Here is an 11,045-nt window from a genome sequence, read left to right on the forward strand (position 1 = left end):
TGAATATGTCACACCAAATGAATATATGAATAACACATTCAGCAAACACAAATCAAAGGGAAAGGATATATAGCCCACAAACAGTGAACTCACAAAAAAAACACAAACTAAAGACAACAAAATGTAAAGGAGCTGGTGACAGTTAAGTGGCGGTTCTAGTACTTGGGCGCCACTGGAGGTTTATGGCTCAATTTATTTACTCACACACCGTCAATAATGTACCGTGCCAACGGCCCACAGGCAGTCCACGGCCCAGCTGATGGAGCGCGCGCTGAACGTAAACAAAGGACGAGACGCGGGGTTAAGCAGCAGCGCGTCACACACGAGCTGAAACCAGTCAATGAAGCGCGCTCGCCAGTTCAATGAGCGAGACACACTCGGAACAGCCCCGCCTCACGTAATAATCAGTGTGATTATCACGGTGAAGAGTCTGACGGGAGTCAGAAAAAGTAGCAAACACAATGCAAACCGCAGAAGGGAAACATCCACCCGGCGTTTTAGATGAACCCAGAGGAAACCCACTGTAACGTCTTGCGCACGTTGGCCCGCACCTGGTAGTGAGATTCACACGGCACCCAACCAGCTTGGTATTAAGCACTCATTAAAATGGCGACATCACACGGAGTTCCTCCGTCCAACCCTACAGCATTCACGAGTCCCGCCGGAAACACGGTGTCTCACTCTGATGACGCAGAGAGAGAGAGAACGCATGCACATAGCGACACCCCTATATACACAGAGAACGTAATTAAAGGGCACTCCCCCTTCATATGGAGTAACCCCAACAGACAGTAAACAGTACTGCTACACTAGCAAGGCCAAGGTCATGGATTTGATTCCAAAGACTTCAATGCAATGTAAATCATTTTGGATAAAGTTGTCTGCCAAATGCATAAATATAAAGAGAGAGCAAGAGAGTCTCATTCATTCACTTCTGCGCTTATTTACTTTCTCAACCTCCTTTTGAAAGGTCACTCATTGTCCTATTTACACATTCACTTGTTGAGCTGATATAATCCACATTGCTTCATCCACACATTTTCCATAATTAAGTAATTTGCACACTGACTCATGCTTTTCTTTCAGTGTGGGAAGCCCCACGCATTCATCACTCACACTCCTTTACTGCAGCCCCTCACTGCTTCCATTCGCTTCTGGCTAACCACTTCAACACACTTTATGCCTTACAAGTCGTTTTCCAATACTTTAACCGCTGATTAAAATCTTCAAAGGGCGGCCTCATTCACCTCTCCTAATCATGTTTCACACAGACGCTCCTCGTATTTTTTTTTTTTTTTCACCGTTTGTTTTGGTTTTATTACACTCTCATGCAGGCAGTGTGTCATTACTGTCTGTTTCTTACTGAACATCCAAAGAATGCACAGTGACTCACTCATCTTCACGTTCAACCACCGAGCTGGCAGGGAGGAACAGAGAGAGAACCTAAAAAAGGAGACTTCCCTCTCAGAAAAAGATTGGACAATTAGCTATAATTGGCAAACACTTGCTCAGTGATGGTTTCAGGGGTGGAGAAGCTTTCCATTTTTTTTTTTACCACATCATCCAAATAGCTAATAACATTCATTTTCATGTGTCCATACCACCAGACAATGAAACCTGCAGGGGTACTAAAGGAGTTGTGGGCGGGATTCTCCACTGTAATAAAATCCCACAAGTGACTTCACTGCCTAGCCGTCTAGTCAAAATGCAAAAATGTCAATTAAGACTAAGCGTATCCCATCAGTTAAAAGGACTCTGGAGGTACCTGCGCTCAGTTGTGGTTGACACCTGAGGATGAAGCGTATACCTGTTCCACAGTCTGTTTGTAACGCCTTCAAGCTAACTTATTCAGCTCCTTTGTGCTCTGTTTATCTGTGCAAAAGAATACCCTTATGTCATAACCCTGAGAGGTGCAGCTGGCCCTAATACATTGTTTCAAAAGGCACGGCTCCTTTAGTTGGCACCTATTGCAAGGGAGTGAGAGGCCTGAAACATCTTTTTATGTTTTATCATGAAAGAATAAAATGGCTAAAACGCACAATATACTTCAAACAAACCAAAAACCCAGCCCACATCACAAACTATAGAGATTTAAAGGGACAGTTCACCTGGAAATTCTATCATGCCATTCCAAACGTATATGACTTTATTTCTTCTATTGAAAATAAAAGAAGACATTTTGAAGAATGTTTTTTTTTTATCCAAAAATAATAATAATAATAAAAATAAAAATAATAATAATAAAAACCCGGCATTGATAACAACACAATTTTTATTTTTGGGTGAACTGTCCCTTTAAGTGTAAAAGGTCACTGGTTTTCTTCAGATATGAAGGTCATTAATAACCACTAATGCTCTTTCTGTTTCTGAAGCCTAAGATGGCATTTGTGGCACTTATGGTCTGTATTACTTTTTGATGTAAGGACAAACATTTAAGATCAGGCAGGTTATAACATTAAAGTACAGAGAGGCTCCGGCACTCTCCCTAAGACATGTTCCAATTTGCCCTCTCCTCTTTCTCTTCCTCATTTTCTCTCTCCATCTTCTTTTATTTTTCTTCTCTCTCCTGTTTTTTTTTGGAGAGAGGGTTTGATGTGACACACATCATCATGTTGCTCCTCAGTGAATCAGGCTTCAGTTGGACGGCTCGAGTCGGGAGGGAAAGTAATGGCATTGAATGCTAACCCACCTGTAGGTTATGACAGGACGAGCTAATGTTTGCAGCTGATTTACTTGTTTCAAAGATGTATGAATAGATATGTTCCACTTTAAACATAAATCTACAAACAGAGCGATCCTCATTCACCTTCTCTACAGATATATTTTACTCGGTGCTGATTTTTCACTGATCGACAGCTTCCAAGGAAAAATAGTGTGAAATAATGTATCTGATTTTATTCAATGCACAGTTTTAGACAGACAGAAAACGAAGAAAAATGCCAGGAATGATCCTCATACTCAGCACAGCAGGTCTGTGCACGGCATGCTGAATTTCTGTTTGCGAGCAGAACTAGCCTCAGGCTCTAGCAATTTTTTTTCTTAACAAAGGACTGGAAGTATAACTGATTAGTGTGTATCAAATCTACACTCGCTGATGCCAAAGCCTCCTCATCCAACGGACTGACAAAATATTAATCTAAGCATGCAGTTGCACAAGTCTTGAATTAATTTTTATTTGCATGCTCTGCTAATGCAATAATCTGATGCATATTACAGTAGGCTGCCTTTGGGGGGGAAAAATGGAAAGAAAGTATATCTAATTTGATTTTGCTTTGTTCAATTGAATTCGTTGGTTTGGTTTTTTGTTTCGGAGGATTTGATGTTTAAGTCATTTCAGAATCATGTCATAATTTCTAAGTCAAACATACCTTTGGAAACCACGTAGAGATTAATGGTCTATTCAATAGATCCCTTTAATACCATCCTGTCTTGTTTGATGTTCGTCAGGTGGCCACAAAAAGAGTAACGTTCATTTGTATGCAAATATGGCATTTGGCTGAAGGAACAAACATTTTCTCTCAAAGACAGCATTGCAGAAGAATTTGCATTTTGCTTTCAGTCTTTGTTTGCCTTTCAAGTATTTTTTGCCGCTGCATTGTGTGCATTTCAGATAAAAAAAATTTATTTTAACTGTGGTTATACTGAGGTTGTACTGTATTACACCAGTTCAGTCATATGCTTGAACAATACAGGATTTTTTGGGGTGAAATCTGATGGTTTTAAATGTCCATTTACTGTCATTTGTTCTTTCTAGTCTCCTTTCTTGATGTATCTCAACCTTTTCCCTCCTTACTATCAATAAAACGACTCAGATGGTCTCAATATAGGCCTGCCATAACGCTTGGCTTGTGGCTTGTTTAGGTCAGTCTGAAAAAATGGATGAGGAGAGAGGACAGGGGAAGGAGGGGGAGAAAAAAGCTTAAGATTATAGGGTAAGGTTGCTTCTACTTTTTATGTTATTAATGTTGGAATTGCTAATTATACACTTTAGAAGATTTGAAGGCTGGTTGATGATGCAGCAATTTAACCCATTTAGTGCAGATAACTTTGATCAAAGCTGTAGAGCCCTGGGTCACTGTGAGAGGGTCGGAGTTTAGAGGTAAATCAAGGGGCATAGACAAGAACACTTGATTTTCAGGATGACCATGCGTAAACATTTTCAAAGACTATATTTAAATATGTCAGAATGTGGTGAGATGGTGGGAAGCCCTGCTTTTCCAGTCGTCTGCATGCTAACCTCCAGATAGCTTGTGATAAAGGGCTGTTTTCTGATATTAGGCCCTTTTGGCACATTAGTAGGTATTTTAGGTATTTTAGGCATTTTAGAGCAATCAAGGGTGAAATTGTTCAAAGATCTTTGAAAGGCTCTCCTGAAAGGAAAAAAGATAAATCTCCTTACCTTACGCACTGTTTTTCTTTTAATTAAGCTTCAAATATGTGGGGATGGAAATCTATCTGGATTTTCTTTTTTTTTTTTTCTGAAATTAAATAGATGCCTTTTACAACATTTTAAGCCAGAATGCTAACAAGTAGTTCAAAATCAGTGATCTGCAGCTACCAAACCTGATGTAACTCATCTCTCTAAGGTCATTAACCTGAAAAAAACAAAAAAAACAAATGGAAGCATATGATCTACGAGGACCTCAAAATGAGTGTAAATGAACTGGCAGCCACATCTGCTGCATTATAACAGGGCTGGGTAGGCTGTAAAACAAGGATTTCTCCAGTTAAGGGACCCTAAATCTTTTTTTTTTTTTCTCCAGGAACATGGACCGCTTTTGATCTGGTCCCTTAAGATGAACATGTTCCATGTCTTATGTTCACTGATATCCTGCTGTGTGGGGGCGTGATAAATATTTTTAAGAGGAAGTAAACATTTGAAAAAAAAAATAATAATAATTGAACAAATGTTTTACCTCCACTAAATTATATGTTTTCGGGCTGTTACCAGTTGCCATTAAAACCCGCAGCTACCATTTTAACATCACATCAGGCAACGTATTCAAAGTTCTGAGAAAGACACGAAATCCCCAGACCTGGAGAAAAAAAAAACAGCTTGTGTCTCTGTCAGATCGCAGCTCTCCCGCTGTGTGCCTGAAGAACGTGATGTTCTTTAAGACATGCAACAAGTGACTTAAGGAGACTATGAGAAACAGAGCTCATGCAGTATTCACTACGGCTCAATACAGAGGGAGCACTTAAATAAAGTCCAGATTTGCTGTAAGGACAGGCGGGGGAACCGAGGAACAGGAGTGGGTAGACTGTGAGCTAAAGATTTTACGCATGGGGCCGGAAGCAGAGCATAGCTCACCGGCACAGGTCCATTTATAGCAAGAACGACGGGGAAATATTTAACCCTGCTGATCAATATTTCAAAGAATGGCTTCCAGTGTCGTTCCCCATCTCCACACTTGTGAGGCAGCTGTCACAGAGCCTAATCTGAGAGTAAAGTGGAGCAGTCGCTGGGGAAAGCGCCACTTCACATCTTCTCTTTCTGAAAATGGAAGTGAATTCGCTGGCAGTGTTGCCTAAGGTCACCCCAAACATGTTGCAAATGGTGTTAAAAGCATGTACTTGCTGGCCCAGTCTCAATATTTCATAAAACCTGTGCGCAAATTATCCCTCTAGCTGCCTAAAAAAACCTGCCACTCTGATGTGGCCTATTAAAATAATCATAAGGATCAAACTGTGATGTTAGCACAGATCAAGTATTTGTAAAGAAGCTGCCAGAAAGAGGTATGAAGCCTCTGGGGAAAAGGTTAGATGTATGTATTTAAATTATAGTGTGGTGTTTCCTTTCATAAGAATTTAACTCAATTAAAGCTGAAGTGACTAACATGGCCTAGAATGGCTCCAAATTTGAGTTTTTAACTAATGACTTGTAGTCCAAAGAGAAAATAGGCACCAAGAGAAAAAAATCAAAATGTTATAATAAAGCTTTATCCTATTTTCTAAGCTGTTTTCTTTAAATGTGTGAGACTTCAGATTCATTAGCTGTTATATAAGAATAACAAGGTGCAGTCAATGGTAAAACTATTTGAACTACAAGATAAATTAAATAAAATAAATTTATGCATTTAGCAGTGCTTTTATCCTAAGTGACTTACAGTTCAGTGAGGCTATAAATTTTTACCTATCGTGTTCCCGGGGAATCTAACACCCAACCTTTCCAATTGAGCTACAGGAACACTAAGTTAATGACTACAAGATAATGATTCATGAATTGAAATTATATTATAATAAGTACCAGTTTGATATATGAAGCTGCATAATGGACTGTGTTTTGGACAGGTCAAATAACTGGATACAGAACAGTAGAACTGGATAATCATACAGAAACAGGATACATAGAATAAATGAAAACAACTGAAAAGTCTTCAGGGTGCACTGAAGTGAGATATTATAGTATAATCTTGATGTATAAGTCAAGGGTTAAGATGATTAAGTCTGCTAGTGTGTGCGAGGTCTCTTCTGATCATGCCAGGGAGGCTTGATCGGTGCTGACAATGGCTTATTTTAGACCTTATCCACCAAACCTGAACTCTTCTAATCACCTTTAACTGGACCAGGAGCTTCTATTTGCTATAGTCTGTGACCACCTACACTCTGCCAGCTCTGGCTCCGCTTTGAGTATGATGTCAGTGATCATTATTCCTGGAAGTATTTTTTTTTTTTTTACCTAAAGTCCACATATAAAGTATCATATATGGTTAGTAAGGTTCCTAGCACCAAAAACATAATTATATGTTTAAATCATATTTTAGTTTTACACATCCATTGTCCACCCTCTATTAATAATGTTTTTTCCTGCTGTACATTTAAGACATCTTACACTGAAAAAGAGTTAGAAAAGAGTGTCTGATCATGTGTCTGTGTCAAGCTCAGCATGTAAGTGTAAGAGGAGTACTGTTTTTTTTTTTTTACTTGATGGTTACACTGATTACCAATTTACTTTTTGTTGAAAATATTATCAATATTATACATGCAGACAAAAATTATTTTTTTCTCATTCTCATATTATGTCATTTGACCTTGCTATAACTGTTGGTGGCCGTTTGAAGCATATATTCATCCTTCTGAAGTCATAACAATTTCTAAACCACCTATTTTCAGCTTTTGTTTTCCCAAAGGGTTTGTTGGATGGGTGGCTTTGTGCTGTGAATGTTAGAACATAGATTGCAGTCAAATTTCAAAACAGCAATAAAAATCCTGTTTTCCATGAAATGTCCTGTCTACTTAAGAAGCAAACATTGAATACATTGGAATACATCCTTGCAAATAAAAGTATTTAATAAAATTGCAAGATAATAGACATTTTAGTTGCAGTTCAGTGGTGGGAAAAGGAACTCTTATCATAATTTGAAGTATCCATAGTTTGTTCTTTTTGCTGTTGCTTCTTGTTTTCATCATGACCTTTCTGGTGTCTGACTGTGGAGAATTCCCTGCTTTTTGTCTTAGTGCTGTCTCTCTGTGCGTCATGCTCTAATCCTTGTGAGGCCTATTGCAAATCAATGGACCTTCTCTCTGACTAACCTTCCCCCCTGCCTTTTTTGTGGTTTCACTGTTTTACAGATTTTCAAAATCTTCATGGGTGCCATCAGAAAGCTGAGAAAACTTTACTAGCATTAAGATGTGCTTTGCAACGCTGAGATGAAATGAAAGAACAAACTGATGACAAATAGCAAATATTGTTGAGAATTGAATGAGTGTATAATAGACCAAAACTGGATAGTGGTCGGGGTTGGTGTGCTATACAATAAGAAAAAAATCTTAAACAAGCTCAATCCTGCCTGTTCAATTTGAATGTTCACAAAATCACACGCATCACAGAACTACAGCATTTCATGGGCAGCTATCGCATGCAGAGTATGACATTCAAACAAAGGGTGTTACCAAACATTATTACTATGCACGATCACCAGAAAACCTTTGATTGATAGCATTGATAAAAGAGGAATGTGGCTGATTTCCTCTGCATTATGACGTCAATACTTATTACAGACAAAGCTATAAGCATGTTGACAGTGACATTAAAGGGACAATGACCAATTAGAGTATCTAGAAATGTTCTGTAAACAACAGTTTAGTGTACAGATATTATTTATTTATTTGTCGTCATAAACCACCTTCACCTTGTAGTGCCTATGTCATACCCATGTCATTATACACATTGTTGTCCTCATAAACCACCCAAACCGGTACACGCATACACACAGGTTTGTTTTTGTGCAATTTATTAAATTTTATGCAATTTTAGATTTTCAATACACTCCAATCTGTGTGATTTATATGCGTTTTGAAAAGTGGGGACATGGGGTAATGTCATGAAAAGTCACCTTCTCCTTGTAATAACTTGTCATTATACAAATCTGTGTCCCGTTATGTCACAAAAGCGTCCACACACACATAAGTTGTACTGCTTAATATTTTTGTGGAAATTCATAAATGAATAAAAATTGTCCTTGCTAAATAAGATGATTAAATTCTTAGCTCAAACTTTTAAAATGGTATTAGAAACTTTTTTTTGTTTCACTATTCATTTGTGATCATTAAGCTTTTGAGGAAATGAACCACATGATAATTAACAACCTTATAGATATATGATATATTATTAATAAATAATTGCAAACTGCCTATTTTCCAGAATTGATTTTCTTCATGATATCAGGACAGTTGTATCAGACTGACTTTATTTTTATGTTGACACCAGTTGAAGTACTGACAGTGAAGTGCAGGTAAACCACAATGCAGGGCCTGTTAGAGTGTTCATCTGCGTGCACAGGATCTTTTCTTGCTGAATTCCTCATGTATCTGCAAACCAGTACCTGCTCAAACATTCATGTGTGGTCTCTGAGCATGTAGGGAGGTCAAAGTGCACTTATGTTTGCAAACCAATAATTAAATGAGCCTTTGACTCTCAGATCATAATTCCTTTAGCACGGTGAAACAACCATGGCCAGATGGTGCGCAGGTCTCAATACACACGGTTTGGTCTCTCCCTCTCACATGTCATGCTTTTGCTTCAGCTAACATAATAATAATGACTTATCTCTGGCTGCAATAAAAACTGTGTCATTCTGAGCTTTGCGCGGCGTGTACAGTCTCTCTGTCTGTTCTGTCCTGTGCTTGTAGAGACTGGCCCATCACATCAGCTTGACGTGATCCACCCTTGGGGAAAAAAAGCAGAACATTTATTTCACATCAGGCATTGGCACTGAGGTGCTTGTTTTCCATCGGCTGCTTTCCCCAGCTGACCTCTTTTTTTCCTCAATGTCTTTTCAAACCTTTCTATGTGTCCCTAAGCATCAACTTCCTGCACGGAGCGTGCTCTTCAACCGCACAGAAAACAACACCTTAGTGAATGATATACAAGACACAATATATGCAAATGAGCTCTTTCTTAGAAGTCACATGGGTATGAGCGTGTGACTGTCAATTTGACTGTTACTAGTTTGACTGTTAATCTTTTTTTTTTTCTTCTTTAGCTTAGTTCAAACTGAAGCACACACACACACACACAAAAAATCTTCAATGTGTAGAATTTAGTTTTGCCTGTTTCAAATCAGGTCATCAACTCTTATTGCATTTAATAGTCGTGGATCGTTTTTGTAAACAAATTACAATAACTTGCGCACATAGACATCAGAATTAAAAATGTTTTATTAAATATTATATATTTATGAAACAACATGATCACACACTTCAAATGTCTTCAGTCCTGACAAAATGAAATGCTTATTAAATTAAACAATTTTAAAAACTGCTGTTTTGCCCCTCAAAATACAGAACATACAGTTAATCTCAACAGAACATGAAGATTTTCTTCTGTATTTTGTTTCATACAATCAGATGAGTTTTCTTGTTTGGCCAGATATTAAATCGCACTTATCTGCTGATTAGAATCGTGATTGTACAGTATAGATTATCTTGTACACTTCTATTTGTGCATTTCTTGTTTCTTATGGAGCTTTATAATATTTGTTATGAATTATAACTTTACTATGTTTTTTTATGGCAATTAATGATTAAAAGGGTTACTTGTCGAATTTATGCTGCAACATGTTTATATAAAAGCTGAGATGATCAGTTTTGCTACTCTATAAATGGCTGTCGACTGACTGAAACCCTGAGGCATCTCTCTGCAGGCTGCAACAACGTACTTGTCCTCACTGTTCATGCATGCAGTTCACAAATGAAAAATAGTTTACTTTTGCCAGAAAACTGAAGAAATTATTTATAATTTTCTTTTGCACACACACTCTATGTCTCTCTCCTGTTCTGTATAATGTGACCCTGGTTTTCTTCCTTCCTGTTGCACACGCAAAACAGGTAAAATGTGACCCTGGACCACAAAACCAGTCTTAAGTCATTGGGATATATTTTTAGCAATAGCCAAAAAAACATTGTATGGGTCAAAATTATATATATATAAAAAAAACATTATGCCAAAAATCATAAGGATATTGAGTAAAGATCATGTTCCATGAAGATATTTTGTAAATTTCCTATCGTAAATATATAAAAACTTTTTGATTGAGTAATATGCATTGCTAAGAACTTCATTTGGATAACTTTAAAGCCGATTTTCTCAGTATTTTGATTTTTTTTTCATCCTTAGATTCCAGATTTTCAAATAGTTGTATCTCGACCAAATATTGTCAGATCGTAATAAACCATGCATCAATTGAAAACTTATTTATTCAGCTTTAATATGATGTATAAATCTTAATTTCGAAAAAACTGACACTTAAGACCAGGTCCAGGGTCACAAATGTGAAAGCTATATGCAGGAATGTCAACATCACTCTTTAACCATTTATAATTAAGTTCTTTATTGTTTTACAAATATTAAGTTATCCACAAAATAAAATAACTTATATATCCAAACTTACAAATTATATCATTTAAAATAAAAAAGGCATATTATCGCGCTCACCTCGCACAGTATTACATGTCAGTCATTTTCTCCAGAATAATTGGTCTAAATGTGCAAACAATCAAATTAAATTAAACGTTAACCGGAACTTAACTCTGACAACTCAAAA

Source organism: Carassius carassius, chromosome 11, assembly GCF_963082965.1.
Source record: "Carassius carassius chromosome 11, fCarCar2.1, whole genome shotgun sequence".
Taxonomy (NCBI): Eukaryota; Metazoa; Chordata; class Actinopteri; order Cypriniformes; family Cyprinidae; genus Carassius; species Carassius carassius.